A 6,093-nucleotide genomic window follows, 5' to 3' on the forward strand; every position below is an offset into this window, starting at 1 on the left:
CTCCAGCAGAGTGTTTTGCTTCTCTTCCTAACGGTTACAGGATGACTATCAGGAGGATGCAGCACAAATAAGCACGTTCTCTTCCATTTTGCATCTCCATAACAGAGTTGAGACTAAAAGCCAAAATCTGAGTGCAGCCCTTACAGAGCAGTAGAACTGTGCCAGTGCATATGTTTCCCACTCACATGTTGAAAACGATACCTTCCAACATGGGCTTGTTTCTGATAGCACATGTTTCTGCAGCTACACGGGCAAAAAGCTAAACAGAACTTCCCTGAATTGTTCCTATTGAGGGGCAAAGAGGCAGTGCTCCATCAGCATGACACCTCCAAGGCAAAAAGGGGAGTTCAGCAAGGCACACTCACTGGTACTGTGGCAATAGACTGAGCAGAGGTCTTTATTGTAGGCTTCGGATGGTTGGAACCCATTTGACAGCAGCACTGAACCATATAGAGCATTCGGTTTGGGAACAAACTTTCCTTACTGGCAGCTTGGGGTGGATTTCAGGCCTCCATTGCCAGGTGTCTGGGCACCCCATGTGTTACCGTGCTGTCCTGTGGGTAGGATTGCTGCTTAATGGGGATGATGCCTTCAGGTCCCGCCGTTGTGCCATGCCCTCCAAGGTCTACGCATGGGGTGCCAGGGGAACTATTCCCTCCTCAGAGAGAGCTGGAATGGGAACGGGGGAAAAGTGTTATAAAAGGGAAAAGAGCTGAGGATGGAGCCCTTGTCTCTGGTAGGCCTGCTCCTAAACCCAATGTCAAGGCTCCAAGATGTGCGCGTGAAATGGCACAGACAGACTCTGTTTCTTTCCGAGGTCCTGAGGTTGAGTGCAGAAATCCCAAGCACTGCTGACTGTCCCGCGTCCCGAGTCATCCTTTCAAATTGAAATGAATTTCTTTAAAAAAGCAAGGGCTGGCTAATGGGGAACCTCGTGGCTGCTATATTTATGTGCATAAACTCGAAATTTAAACAACTTGAGGCGGTGTGGGATGTAGTGAGGCTTTTATATATAGTAACCTTTTTGTTATTAGTTTTGGAAGTGCTCGGCAATGCGCTGCTGCCAGTTCTGTCGGGCCGATGCACGGTGCTCGCTCAGCTGCAGGCTCTGCTTCCAGCTGGAGCTTCGCCGCTCTCCAGGCTGGTCGTACACAGCCAGGTAGACCACTTGTCCAATGCTGGAGTACCCAAAGCAAGTGCGTGGTTATAAAGGGGGGTGTGGGGTTGGGGTTCTTTTGGCTGCTTTCCTTTGTTTCTTTGGGATTTTTCCCACCCGTCTGCTTGCGGGTGGGAGCCAGAGGAGGTGGACACCAGAGGTTGGGTCTGGGCTCTGCTCTCCACCTCCCTGCCAAGTTCGAGGCAACCCGAATATTTACCACGTACAAAAGGAATGAGAACCGCTGGGCATTGATCACTGTGATAGCCCTTCCTCGACAGAAAATGGGCCCAGAAAGGCAGAGCTGAAACTAATCTTCCTAAACGGGGTGGTAGGGGGGAGGAATGGGTGGCTGAAGGATTGTGCTGGAGCTGCACACATTTCTTTCATCTTCTGGATCTCTCATTCACAACAGGGCCCCATCTGCCTGAGCGGGACGTTGCTCAAAGAGATCCAATAGATGTTTGTTCCAGAGTCCACACTGAAGCCACAGACTGACGTGGAAGGGTTTCCATTTGTTTCTCTGTCACTCTCGCCCCCCTCACACACACATGCAAACGCACATTTCCTTCTTCTCTTCAAACCAGAAAACCTCTGCTCCCCACTTCTGCTCTCTCCCGTGTTTTATGCAGATCCATACTCAAATGTGTACCAAAACTCTTCACTCCGTTTGCTGAAATCGCCAAGATTTGTCGGGGAAATTAAACTAAACAAGGCACTGTGCGAAGCGTTGAACTTTAAATACCATCCGCTACCTCGAGGAGAAGAAAACGAGTCAACAAACGCTCAGGTTTCTGCTACCGTTAGGTTATTGTAATTAAGAGAATTATTTGGTTAGGTTTTTGTTGTTGTTGTTAAGATGGTGAGAGCTCTGTCATGCTCAAGCAGCGTGCGTGTGAATGCAATGCTCGTTCCCTTCTTTCTGATGCTGGGTTGAGAGCTGGTATCTCCCCGAGCTGATGGCTATGGATGCAGAGGTGGTTGATGCCAGGACGGCAGGTGGATATCTGGGGACGGCAGCCCCGAGGAGGCAGATCGTACCCTGCAGCCCTTGGGCTCAGTGCCCTCCTTGGTGCGGCGGCGGTGAGGCTGCTTTGGGCTCTCCCATGGTGCTGCTGCTCGGTCAGGTCAGTGCTAACGCCTCGCAGCGGGGCTGGAGGGAGTCCCGTCGCGAACAATGGCATAAACAAAGGGAGGGGACCCGTTACCTTGACACGCTTTGTTCCTCGGTCCCCAACTGCATCCTCACGCCATACAGGGAGGCATTGCCCGCGGGAACGAGTGATGCGCTCCGGCCATTGTCCCGAATCCACTGGAAAACAAACCCTAACGCCAAGCGGACAGCCCCCCCATCCCCACCCCCCCACGCTCCGCTCGGAGCTGCGGACGGCTCCGTCCCTTCCTGCTGCTCCCCGCGCTTCCCCCTGCTGCCACTTCCCCACGGGGCCCTCCACAAGGCTGGGGGCAAATGGGAGGCGATGAAACCCACCCCCCCATTCCCCAACAACCCGTCCCAGGCACTGTGAGCGCGGCATGGGGTGGCTGAGTGGAGCTGAGAGAGTGCGTGGGGTCTCCGCTTTTCCCCTGCGTGGAGGGGCTTCCCCGTGGAGCCGCGCAGCGGGGCTGCCGCTTTTGTTCGCGTTGGATTCGCATGGGAGCAGGTTCCAGTCCGGGGAACCTTCAGGGGATGGAGGAGACGCAGTGGCACGGCCCGAGGCGGACGGAGGCCCACGGCGGGGCACGCAGCGGTCCTGGGCACAGCCAGATCCGTCCTTTAAATGCGAGCGTGTGTGGGGGAAAGAGGGCTGTGGGGCTGGTTTGGTACCAAAGTCCTCGCTTCGAAGGTGGAGGGCTGCCTCGTCCCTTCTGGGCTGGAGGCAGCTGAAGAGGGAGAAAAAGAGCAGCAAAACTAGTGGAATTTTCAAAGCGCTGAAAATTCCGCTGAGGGATTGCTACTAGCCCTTGTCCCTTAGACACACGATGGGAGAAAAGGGTCAGTGGGAGATCCTTTCGTTGTGGTTCCCGCACCTGCAGCCTCGGGACCGGGGGCCCCGTCCCACTGCGGGCTGTGCCGGCAGTTATCTACCCGGCAGGAGCTCGGGGCGATGCTGCCTCCTGCCTCCTGCCCCCGCCCTCGGGCCGTGCCCCGCTGGGGCGGCCCCGCGGCCCTTTATGCGCGGCGGTCAGCAGCCGGGGCCGCGGGCTCGCAGCTGCATGCAAATAGATCCCGGCAATCAGCTCATGTGTGAGCTCTGCCTCGACGACAACGTGCCTCTACGAACGCAAGGACGTTTCGGTTTGATTTTATTTTCTTTTACTTTATTTAATTTAATTTTATTTTTCCGGCTGCAACCGAAGAAATAAACACAGGGAGAAAGTTGGTTAGGATGAGTGCTGCGCCAAAAGCAATTCGCTTTGGTGGGAAACCAAAGGTGGGAATCCGTTTCCTGCACCTCTGTGAGGACAGCACTGCCGTAGCCGGAGGGAACGACCCCACGCGGTATAAACAACCGAGAGGAGTGGGACATCTCCTCCATCATCTGCTGCCACGTGGAAAACGCCTCTCCCCACAGTTTGCATTGAGTTATGGCTGTGTTCGATACGGGGTGGGAGCGGGGGGCCGTACACTTTGCTCCCTGGCAGGTAGAAATTGCGTGGTTGGATCCTGCCGCTGCTCTCCACCATGGTCTGTCTGCAGGCACAGGGCGAGGGCGATTCGGTGTCTTCAGCAGAGGCTGAGTAAAGTGAATGAGATGAGAAAAACAAAAACAACAACAGCAAAACACAGAGGAGGAGGGCGAATCATTAAGAGTCGGAGTGGAAGAAGACAAAAGTAAAACTGAAAACAAAATAATCACCAAGAACCCAGTTCTAGAGAGGATGGGACAGGCTACAGTTCCTCAGTTGCCATTTGGCAGACTCACATGAGAGAAAGGAAAGAAAAAAAGAATCATACTGAATAGCGGGGTAGTGGTAGGGAGCAGCGCCGTGTTTGAGGCAGCTCAGCCTTTGGGGCCGCTTTCCATCCCCTTCCCCTCCCCACGTCCCTCACTTTGGGGGCAGTCACTCCTAAGGAAAAGGCCGAAGAGTGGCAACCCGACTGCAGGCTCCCCCCTGGGGTTCGGGTAAGCTGTGTTCGGCCCCCCTTCCGGGGTTTTCCAAGACTTCACTCCACTCTCAGGGCCAACTTCTGCTGCTCCCTACGGGGCTTTTTTTCTCTCTCTCTCCCCCCTCCAGCCGCCCCGGGTAGAGGTGCAGCCCCTCCGCGGGGCAAGCATCAGCCTCACTGCCTCCCGATGCTTCCTTGTCGCTCCGCACAACGCAGACTCCGTAGGGAAATCTCCTCTGGGACCCCGCATCCTCTGCTCCGGGCGGCGGTTTAGCACCGATGTTCCCCTTTCGCACCTCTGCGCACCTCGACGCGGGCACCGGGACAGGGCTGTGCCGCTCTCCCGAGCCTCGTGAAGCCGGAGAGGGGAGGGGGGAGACACCCGAGTGTCCCCCTCCCCACCCGCAGCATCCTTTTTCCCCTTTCTTGGAAAGTGTGTTTAAAGCGGCAGCTGAAACACAATTAATTGTAACTGATTAACATGGATTAGTTTGGCCTCCGAAGCACTTTAAGTCAATTCAGCAGCCATAATAATAATTAATTCATTAATAAGGACTATTGGTGCCGCCGCACCAAGCGCCGGGAAAAGTTTCGCCGCGAAGCCATGAAGTACAGGTGGCGGCGAGAGCTCAAACGAAAACATTTGCATGCAACTTTTTAACCAGAAGGGAAAGCACTTTGGTTCTATGCGGAGACATGTGTCTCACACATTTCCAGCCCCCCTTCCCATCCCCTCCCCCCTTTTCTTTTTTTTTTTTCTTTTTTTTTTTTTCTTTTTTTTTTTTTTTTTTGTAAACTATGTAAGAATAAACATTACAGCTCCGGGCTTTTAATTTCTCCAGATGGAATCATAAAGTACCTAGTCGGGTTTTTCATACCACACAATTGAGGACACATGTCTGCTTTTCCCAGTGAGGACCGAGAAGCGACTCAATTTCAAGGCACGCCGCCACCGCACCGCATTTCGGATGGCGAACTGCAACGAGTTCGTTCTCTAACAGCCGGGGAACCGCTGGGAGCCCCGCTTCGCGCTCCCTCCCTCCGCCCGAGCGCAGCCCTAGGCTGACCCCATAGGCGAATGGGAGCCCCGACGGGACGAGCGAGCCCTGCGCTGCTCGGAGGTTGACGATTCCTTCTACCCCCCTCCCCGGGGCTGAAGTGAGCCCCGGAGCTCTGCTGCCTACATGCACATAGGCGGGGGGGAGGGGGAGGGGGGGGGTTGCAGGGAGGAGCCCCCAGACCCTCCTCCTGTCCGCCCCGTAGAGCCACGCGTAGCCGGGCTGAGAGGCACCGGAGCGCGGAAAACGTAGAGACGAGGAAATAAATGACGAGATGTCCGGCCCTGAAGCGCGTTATCACTTCTGCGATAGGAAGGGGGCTGCTCACCGCCCCGCCTGGCACCAGCATCCCCCCCCTCCCAGCCCCCGGTGCTGACTTACATGGGGCGATGGTACGGGGTTCCCCGCTGGGCCCATTGCAGAGCGCGTTGATTTACGCCCCAGCCGTCCCGCTCCGGCCCCGCGTCATCTGCGCGCTGCAGACAAACAGCGTTCAGTATGCAGAAGGAGCCGTGCCTTTTCTTAAAGGAGAACTCACCCCGGCGGAAAGTTCGCAGCCGAACGGAGGGCACGGGGGAGGGCGGGGGGCTGTGGGTTCGGGCACTGCCCTGAGCCACGGAGTTGGGCGGCGGAGCGTGGAGAGGGGCGGCCGGGGGACACCGCCGGGACGGTTTGGACTGTGGCACCTCCGAGTCCCCAGACGCGGGGCTCCTAATATCCCCACCCCAAACAAACAAGCGAACACCGAATGTACACGCGGAACAGATGAA

The 6,093-nt window shown here is 55.9% G+C and overlaps 1 long non-coding RNA gene across 1 annotated transcript; it reads right to left on the minus strand.

Annotated features, from left to right (window-relative positions):
• Positions 1–3,498: 3,498 nt before the first annotated feature.
• LOC140256391 (uncharacterized) lies at positions 3,499–5,838 on the minus strand. Its single transcript, XR_011904701.1, has 3 exons — positions 5,705–5,838; positions 4,444–4,716; positions 3,499–3,891 (listed from the first exon to the last, which is right to left on the minus strand). It is a non-coding gene; the product is annotated as an uncharacterized lncRNA (long non-coding RNA).
• Between the last annotated feature and the right edge of the window lie 255 nt (positions 5,839–6,093).

Source organism: Excalfactoria chinensis, chromosome 1 (genome assembly GCF_039878825.1).
Source record: "Excalfactoria chinensis isolate bCotChi1 chromosome 1, bCotChi1.hap2, whole genome shotgun sequence".
NCBI lineage: Eukaryota > Metazoa > Chordata > Aves > Galliformes > Phasianidae > Excalfactoria > Excalfactoria chinensis.